Source organism: Penaeus monodon, unplaced genomic scaffold (genome assembly GCF_015228065.2).
Source record: "Penaeus monodon isolate SGIC_2016 unplaced genomic scaffold, NSTDA_Pmon_1 PmonScaffold_455, whole genome shotgun sequence".
In the NCBI taxonomy this organism is placed as follows: domain Eukaryota; kingdom Metazoa; phylum Arthropoda; class Malacostraca; order Decapoda; family Penaeidae; genus Penaeus; species Penaeus monodon.
In genome coordinates, this window is record NW_023659386.1 from 24,746 (window position 1) to 35,000 (window position 10,255).

Genomic DNA, 10,255 nt, shown 5'->3' on the forward strand with positions numbered 1-10,255 from the left:
TTTGCCTCAAGGGTGACCTAACTTGGCTGGTCATCTCGTTCTCGTGTGTGTTGTCCTGGTGCATCTTTGTGGCTGCTCATCCCTGTCATCCTCTCCTTCCAGGTCCTCGATGTAATCTGTCCGTCCTCGACGTCCACACATCCTCGAAAGTCTCGCACAGGTCCTACTTGATTTTGGATTCGTCTAGACTTCCTCGTAGTTCTTGTCCAGGCTTAACTCGGCGGTGTCCTCGTCCACATGTCCTCACAGATCTTGTCCAGGTCCTTCTTGGCATCATGTGTGTCCTCACATCCTCGTAATCTTCATCAGGATCTACGGGCGTCCGGCAGGGGGCGGCTGATACCTGCCCTGACTGGATCTGCGGTCATCCATGCAAGCGACGCCCATCCTCAGCATCCTGGGGCAACTGGTACCTGCGCTGGTGAGTTCCTGGTCCTCCACTGGATCTATGGGCGTCTCGGCAGGCGGCGCCCGTCCACTCATTGGGCGGCTTAACACCTGCTCTGACGAACATCCTGGTGTGCAGGCTTTTGGCGATCTTTCGATGACGTCCTTCCACAGCATCTTAGGATGACCGTCTCTGCAGCAGGGCCTCCTTTGGTGCCGTGTCGGTTATTGTCGGTCTGACTGCTGTATATAGTGGGGGACCAGATCATACACATAAGGGCCAGATAGTAAGAGAAAAAATAGGCAACAGAGAATAGGGGTGGTTAAGTAGCACTAGCTGGTTACTTATATAAATTTGCGTTTTTAATGTTCGTTTCTAATTATTCTCATTTTTTTTGCGTGTTTTTATTTCACAAAGATAAAGAAGAAACTAGGAGAGGGAGACGTCAGTAGTGATCTGCATGGACCTGGCTTAAACTACCAACCGTCTCAAATAGATATGAGAGTAGATAAGGAAACGGCAACGGCAATCCGCAAGGATTTACTTGAACCAATTGTCGTCACAGAGAAGAAATAAATGTAATTTGTACATCATTTTACGAGTCACTTGTCACGACTGACAAAATTGCGGGCAAAGAAGATGTGTCATATATCTTTATGCCAGCACTATGACAGCAACATATCCTATTAATGAAAAGGTTTCACTGTCCTTTGTTGTGCATGGATGATTGAGTGAGTGAGTAAGCTTGTGTGTGTGTGAATGAGAGTGAAAGTGGGAATGATCTCAACATGAAAATTAACATTCACTACAACAAAACAGTAAATTAGCAATGCTAGCTAAAAATTATTTCAACTACCACATTGAATTCAACATTTGCAACAGAATGCACGCATTAATGAATGGTGACATGAAAAAAATATTTGCAAGCTTTTTAGCAAGCAAATCTTCTCGGGGTCAGAAAATCTGAACTGCCGAGGTAGCCATGTCTAGCCATGCATGTTAGACTTCATCGACAGGGGGACCCTATACCCAAAATGCTGTATATTGAAGCAAACAGAGCCAGGAAAATTTATAAAAAACCTGCTCTTTTCTGTGATGGGCGCTCGGAAAATCCCTACAGGTATCTACTACAACGAATCACACGACCGCTTGGAATTACCCAAAACATGCAAGCAACTTCAAGAGGATGAGATGGGTGTGATTAATAAGCGAATGATTCTAGCTTAAACCCTAGTCCTACATTATTTAACAGACGCAACTGCGGGTCACGCCGACTCAAAAGTTGCCGGTCGAACGAATAACTTCGGTTTTACCTGTACCTATTTTCGAACGTCGGAACAGAGTTCTATTAGGCATTTACACAACCCCGGGTTATATCGGGCATACCTGTGTGCTATGATATGGAGGAAGATCCTACGCTATACTCAAATTAATTAACTATTTGAGTAACGAACGATATTCATGTTTGTTGACCACATACCGCTATCACACAGTAATGCGATCTGAGGTCATAGAATAGTGTGAGAACGTGCCATTTGCTGTCAATTGGCATTTTTACCCAACTATACCAACGGTTAAACACATTGACTCCGCTGCCGCCAAATTGTAAAAGGCTATCAACCTTAGTACAATGGCTTGCCGGTGTAGTGATACTGGTATAACGGAGTGACTCTATTACTGAGAGTTCAACACAGTAAAGGAACACACGAGACGATGTCTATAGGTAAAGCGGTACGCGGGGTCACGTGTCAGTTAAGTTAAGTTAAGTAAGTTTATTTACCACCCTGGCTATCTGCTCAGGCGTGGGCAATCACGATTACAGTTTTACATATATCTGACATTGTACAGTAGTCTGTAACTACTGTAGTTGTACAAGGTAAAATAGAAATATAATCATACATCATACAAAAATTATTACTTACATATGCTTTTGCCACTGTGTTTGAATAACACTGTTATTTGTTTACGGTAGTTCTCACATAGTAAATTTAGGGTATAGTACGAGTATATTTTCCAATGTATCAGATGAAATGAAATATTCACATAGTTCTTTATACCTCATGTTAGGTGGTCTGAAAGGCTGTATCACATGACATTCCGAGATATAGTGCTCAAGCGTTCGTTTGTTTTCTTCGTTACACAGTCTACATCTAGATTCATCTGCACTTCTTGCACCGTGCAGTTGCCAGTACATTCTGTAACATAAACGTATTCTGGCAATAACCATGTCACACTGTCTGGTTTGACTTCGGTGCCACCCATAGGAAGGCTTGCCATCTCTATACTGATCGTAGTGCCTTATGGTACAGCTTTCAGGCCTTTGAGTGTTAATCAGATCTAATAGTTCTTCCTTATGAGAACTTTTCAATATATGTGCAACCCTAGCAAGAGGCATCCCAAGATCTATGTTCACAGTATCCTTGCTGCAGGCTTCTTTCGCCAATTTGTCTACGTGGTCGTGCTTGCGTATGCCAACGCTTAATGCAACTCACAATTTCTTCATCGCCACCTGTTTTGATTGAATTTAACGTCCGAAGAGCACTTTGAGAGTCACAGAAAACTACTCCAGAGCCCCTAGACATTAAGAATTCCGTTGCGAGGAGTATACCTGCCAGCTCCGTTTGTGTAGTGCTGGCCCAGTTTTGTATTCTCATATTAACTTGATGTTGTAGTAAGCCATTTTTGTATACAGCGCAAGCACAACCAGCTTTGTATCCAGACTGTACGATCCGTCGGCGTAACACTCATATGCATCATCACCCATAGATTCTGTGTGTTCCGTTACCGTTGCTAGCGCAATTTGTTTCAACACAGAGTTATGCACCCTGTTTTTTTGTGGTAGACATGTAAGGTGCACGATCAATGTTGAATTTTTCCATGGTGGAATGGAGCGACCTTTTGGTATTTTACTAATTGGAACATTGAGTTTTATAATGTTCATGGAGATTTTGTGTATCAGAGGGCGCGCGTGTGTGTGATTTGTCACGTCTACTTGCGTGATTTTATGTTGCAGTTGTTTTTGGAAATCTGAGAGATACGAGGGTTCCCTCAGAGCTTTGACCCCAAATATGGTGGAAATAATTATTCTATCAGAAATGGATGGTAAGTTTAATTCTGATCTCATGTTTACTATCCTTGCTGTTCTCGGGGGCGCCGAGGGTAATCCTCATAGCTTCATTTTGCACTACCTCCAAACTACCTATTTCTGATTCCTTACACCTGCAACAAGTGCAGTGCATGGTAGTCTACAACTGACCTATAAAAGCCAAGTAAAACAGTCTAGCGAGCTTAACATTGATGCCATGTTCTCTTCCGACAAGAACTTTCAAAGGTTTCAATCTCTCCCAGAGTCTCTTCTTTAGAGAGAAGACCAGGTCTGCATCATTTACATTCACCCCGACATATTTATACTTGTGGCATATGTCAAGCTCCTGGTGACCTATGCGAAAGTGGGTGGGGGCATGATACATGGGTTTAGAGCCATTGTTTTCTCAGCGGAAATGACTAATCCACACTCATGAGCCTTTGCTGTGATTCTGTCGGAGAATTATTTGCATCCTCACTTGTGATGATGCTCTGACGCATATGTCATCAGCATAGCATATAATGGATTCACCATCCCCAAGTGGGATATCTGCCACCAGCTTGTGCATGAGGACATTGAACAGCATAGGGCTGAGAACTCCTCCCTGTGGCGTCCCAAGTTCAAAAGACTGTGAAGTGGAACTTCTCACTCCCCTGAACAGGACACTTGCAGATCTGTTCGAGAGATACATTCTAATCCAGTTCAATATTTTACCCCGGATGCCAAAGCTTACTATTGTTCTAGGATAACTTCTCTGTTTGCAATGTCAAAGCTGACTTAAGGTCAAGAAAAACAGTGTGCTTCCCTGGATTAGAGTGTGAAAATACTCTGCAAAGCAATGTTGTGTGCTACGTCCCGATAGAAATCCGTACAGTCTGTGAGATAATTTACCTTGTAACCTGTACCTGAGTCTGTTCAAAATTATCCTTTCTAGAACTTTGCATACACATGAGGTTAATGAAATTGGTCGGTATTTATCAGTGTTTGATTTCGGTATAGGGATGATTAGACTGCGTGTCCAGGAGCCAGGCAGAATACCTTGTGACAAACTTAACCTGTATAGGTGCAAAAGGGGATTACCAGGTACCTGAGCTATAAGGCGGAGGACACTATAGGTAATTCCCATCCTCACCTGGGGCGGACGCTTTTCCTTTGATCAGTGCATTGTTCAGTTCCCCCTCAGTGATCTCAGCAAGTCTGAGGGTCGTATCAGAACATCCAATCTCAATGGCAAATTTGCGTGCAATTTTAGATTGACTAAGGTGATCCTGAATATTTGTGGGAAGTGAGCTCAATTTGGACGCTCCAGCCCATTGACTAAGGAGCATATCTGCTTGTGCAAGAGACTATGGAACTGCGGGGTTAGTTGGTTTGCCTGAAATTCGATTAATTTTTTTCCAGACCTCCGACATTGAGGTGTTATTTTTAATGCTTTGTAGGAACTGTTCAAAGTGTTCATTTCTGAAATGAGTTTTTAATTCCCGTAAGTTTTTGTTAGCCTTAAGAAATGGAATAAGGTTGTCACGGGCATTATCCTGCTTGTAGATATCAAAAAGCTCCTGAACTCGCTTTTGTTCCCTTAATAATGTAGGGTCACCGACCCACTTAGGTTGTTTGCAGCGTTGTGAGTTGCTGTTCTTGAAGGTTTTCTTTGGACAGACCCAAGTGTTGTAGTAATCAGTGACCACTGTTGTCATGTCCATGGAAAATTTATCAACACTTGTTACTGTGTAATCATTGTACCAGTCATAGATACGTGATTTAAAGTGATGCTCAAGGTAAGGGGGGATAGAATTTTGACCCTATTTGTTTTTTGGTGACTGAGTATTATCAACAGCGTATCTCGTTACTATTGCAAAGTGGTCACTGATTAGCTCTGTTGCAAGCATGCTTCTGACGTTTCCATGCACAAGATCCCTTCCTATTACATAATCTAGCCTGCCCCCCGCCACGTGAGTTCCTGTCTGTATCATATACTGTCATAGATCTGTTGTTCACAAATGTCCGGAACTCTTCGCCATTTTCATTGCATTGACTATCTCCAAATGTATAATGTCTAGCATTAAATCTCCATGCATATTGTGCCGTGATTCTGAAAGTTGGTCAGTGAATCAGTCTGAAACTTTCTACACCTTGCGTATACATTGTACAGAGAGAAAAACCCAGAGGCTGTTCGAATATGTAAATGCTGATACTGCACATTATTGTCATTAGATTTCTGCACCAACTTATGCGGTATGGTGTCACTGACATAAGTCAATAGGCCTGCCATTCCTGTGTTCGTATAGGAGTGGTAGCCTCTAATTCTAGGGGCGGTTTTTATTTTAGTGACTGATGTGAAGGGCTCTTGTAAACAGATAACGTCAACATTATTGTTATGAATATAGTAAAGCAAGTCATTAATTCTACGGTTGATTTACCAAACGATGGGTTCTTTTTCCGTAGAGTTTTTCGAAAGTTGGTGCGTCGCTGTGTAAGTTAAGTAAGTTTATTTACCACCCTGGCTATCTGCTCAGGCGTGGGCAATCATGATTACAGTTTCACATATATCTGACATTGTATAGTAGTCTGTAACTACTGTAGTTTTACAAGGTAAAATAGAAATATAAATCATACATCATACAAAAATTATTACTTTCATATGCTTTTGCCACTGTGTTTGAATAACAGTTATTTGCTTACAGTAGTTATTACATAGTAAATTTAGGGTATAGTACAAGTATATCTTCCAATGTAATCAGATGAAATGAAATATTCACATAGTTCTCTATACCTCATATTAGGTGGTCTGAAAAGTTGCATCACATGACATTCCGAGATATAGTGCTCAAGCGTTCGTTTGTTTTCTTCGTTACACAGTCTACATCTAGATTCATCTGCACTTCTTGCACCGTGCAGTTGCCAGTACATTCTGTAACATAAACGTATTCTAGCAATAACCACGTCACACTGTCTGGTTTGACTTCGGTGCCACCCATAGGAAGGCTTACCATCTCTATTACTGATCATAGTGCCTATGGTACAGCTTTCAGGCCTTTGAGTGTTAATCAGATCTACTAGTTCTTCCTTATGAGAACTTTTCAATATATGTGCAACCCTAGTAAGAGGCATCCCAAGATCTATGTTCACAGTATCCTTGCTGCAGGCTTCTTTCGCCAATTTGTCTACGTGGTCGTACTTGCGTATGCCAACATGAGATGGTATCCATACAAATTGAATGTTGAAATTACGCTCTGTTGCATAGGTTACATTACGCTTAATGCAACAAAATTTCTTCATCGCCACCTGCTTTGAAAGAATTTAACGTCCGAAGAGCACTTTGAGAGTCACAGAAAACTACTCCAGAGCCCCTAGACATTGAAAGATGGCGGCGACGTCCGTAGAGTTTCAATGTCTGATTTTAAACGTTTTTTTTTTGTGCTTGTTTTACACATTTCTGTTCTCTTTCTTCTTATTTCAGCCTGTTTTTACCCCACAATTTCCCTGATCTACTTCATGCCCTCCCCTGCTGTCGGCTGGAGAATGCAACTGAATGATCATCAGATTCGTTCTCATCACAAAAACAAATCTGATGATATAAATATTGTCAGGAAAACCCGGTTGTCATTTTCGGAAAATTAACCGGTTTGTTTTGTTTTTCATTCGATGTAGTTTGATGTATTTTACGGATTAAACTGCCATATTCCTCTATACTTATCCAGTCTTAGGTTTCAGTATTTGATTTGTAGTGAAGTGAAACATGATGGGTACTTAGAAAAGGTGCTTAAATAACATTCATCCGTATTATCTGACTCTGATAAAAGTACATTTAGAGTGGCGCATCGGTATATGCCAGTTTATTGGCGTTTCTCGTGAGGATGTGACGAAAAGAGTACAGAGGAGAACCACCTCTGTAGTTGACTTTTGCTGACTTTGTTATTAATTGATTCTTGATGTTTGGTTTTCCAATATATCTTCGAGCTTTAGAAATTGGATTAAAAGCTATTGCTACTGTTTTCCACGTGGATCAAACTTGGAAAATCTATTATGAGTATGGATCGCTTGTCTTTGGTTAAATCTCATACGTTGTAACCATACATGTATCTGGGAGTATGGGTGTAAATGCAAATGTGTGTACGTACTCAGCTTTATATAACTGTAAGAGAGAGACCACTGCAAGGCCGCAGGAATATGAGCGACATGTGAGGTTGGAGGCACCACCGTCACCAGACGAGAGATGGACTTGGGTGGGTCAGTGAAAAGGGGCTTAGCTTGCTGGTTTATTCTTGAAGACAATTATGAGACCCCCAAGAGGCCCCCATGTCCGCGGGTGGAGGACGAGGTGGTGAAGCTGGACCCTGTGTAGCTTGGCCTGTCTGCCGTGTCTCTCCCTCTGCCTTACGACGTGTCCCTTTATGCGGCGGTTCCCTTCGAGGGCTGATGTTTATCCCTGTGCGAAAAGAGAAAGTCGGGCGACATGTGCGTCCCTGCCCAAGGAGAAGGGCAGCTGCTTGGACAGGATGTGAAGTGTATCTTCCGGTCTTGCTACGTATTGTTACATCGCTCGGCCACGCGCAAGGCTCGTCCTCGGCCGACTGTAACGCTTGAAACGATGCAGTAGAGGTTCTGTTTTGGTATCTACCGATGGTTCCTGTGATCCGAGGGTCGCTCGGGTCGTCGTGTGCCAGGGTAGTGGTGTGGCAGAGGTTTTGCACTAAGGTGCAACATTCAGTAGCGAAGAGGGTCAATCGTCTTCAGAACTGAAATATAAGTGTACCAGGTCAGTAAAAGGGCTAAGGATGATGATGATATGTTTTGTCAATCACCTTACTAAATTGCAAGAAAATGAGAGCATAATAAGACATTTGTGACAAGAAGGGTAACGTGTCAAGTAAGGTATTAATTACTTAGCGAGTTCAATAAGGTACCATCATATTGAAGAGAGAAAAATTAATTGGATAAGAATTCCATATCTTTGGGGTAAATAGGCAAGTATATATGCTTCGAACACATAGGCAGCTGGCCTGAACTTAATTCTAACAGTGCGCGTCTCGGCGCTTCAATCGTATGAGCGTAAGTATACGGCGGGCGCAGGATTCCTTCGTTTTACGGCCATGAGCCGGCTTAATATTAACTTGTTGGTGATAATAACTGTGTAAGCCTATATAAAGCATGGTGTCTGCAATGCGTTGCCATTATTTGCAACTGGAGACACTAACATCAGTACATATTCACCAAACCTTAAACTAAAGAGCACAAACTCCAGCATTACTGAGGACAAGATATCGAACTTCGAGAGACGTCGTAAAAGAGATTTGGGTCAGTTTATTAGTCATAGGGATGGCACATAGTAAATCCATAATCCTAGGGTGAATTCCGTGTAGAATGGGCAGGTAGGTGTACTGGAGGTGATCTAATATCTGTGTGAATGAGCGACCGATTATTATGGCAAGTATGAAGAAATAGTGATGTAAAGAACACAACGATAAACTGTGTATACACAGAATATGACAATACGCAAGACGTAATGAAGTGATTACTAATAGAAATACACATATAAGAGAAAAAAATAGATAATTTCATTAATTCGACACAAATAAACATGAATAATATGGTGAGAGCAGCCGAACATAACAATAATTAATTAAACTCGAAGGTAATCATTTGTTTCTGAGAGAAATGAATATACTAAATTGTGCATCTGAGGATAAAAATGTTAATAGACAGAAAAATACTAACACAATACATCAATTACGGGATGGTTAGGGCTGGGGAATGAGGTGTGAAGTGTCACTTAGGTTTGATCTCAGTGTGTGATTCGTTTGTTTGTGTTGAAAAAAAAAACAATGGTTGACAGCGAGACGTTATGTAGTATAGAGTTAGTGGTGTGCGTTCGTAGAGTGGCGTGTACTTGAATTTGAAAGAAGGCAACTTGTATGCAGGTATGGGTGGGTATAGGGAGGGCAATATTTACTTCTGGCACTAATAGATACACTTACTTTTAATAGTGACGAGGAAGTGTTGATGTAGTAGGTAGAACTGCGACTTCATCGCTTTGCTGACGAGGTTCGCGAAAGACTTGGCGAGGTAGTGAGCCGGATTGGCGAGTGTGCGGCGTAGAGTGCGAGGATACATCTTCAGCGACTTTTCAGGAGGGTAGCACTGGCGTGAGTAGTCAACATGAAGTTGTAGGACAGACATAGTGTGGGTCAGAAGAGGAGTTGGTAGTGATGCCTGGGCGTTAAAAAGAGGCGAGGAGGCACTTCGACAGGAGTAATTGTCGGTAGATAGCGTGGATCGGCAACAAGCGTCGGCGAGGAAACGAGGTGATAGGTGCAATTGCGTCGGCGTTGTCAGGTTCGTTGAACACCGCTGCCATCAGATGTAAGCGAGAGACCACTACAAGCCACAGGATATGTGACATGTGAGAGTTTGGGAGCACCACTGTCACCAGATGTGAGCGAGACGAGAGATGGACCTGGGTGGGTCAGTGAAAAGGGGCTTAGCTTGCTGGATTATTCTTGAAGACAGTTATGAGACCCTCAAGAGGCCCCATGTCCCCGGGTGGAGGACGAGGTGGTGGAGCTGGACCCTGTGTGGCTTGGCCTGTCTGCCATGTCTCTCCCTCTGTCTTACGAACGTGTCCTTTCATGCAGCTGTTCCCTTCAAGGGTGGATGTTTATCCCTGTGCGAAAAGAGAAAGTCGGGCGACATGTGTGTCCTGCCCAAGGAGAAGGGCAGCTGCTTGGACGGGGGTGTGAAGTGTATCTTCCGGTCTTGCTAGTATTGTTGACAATAACTCC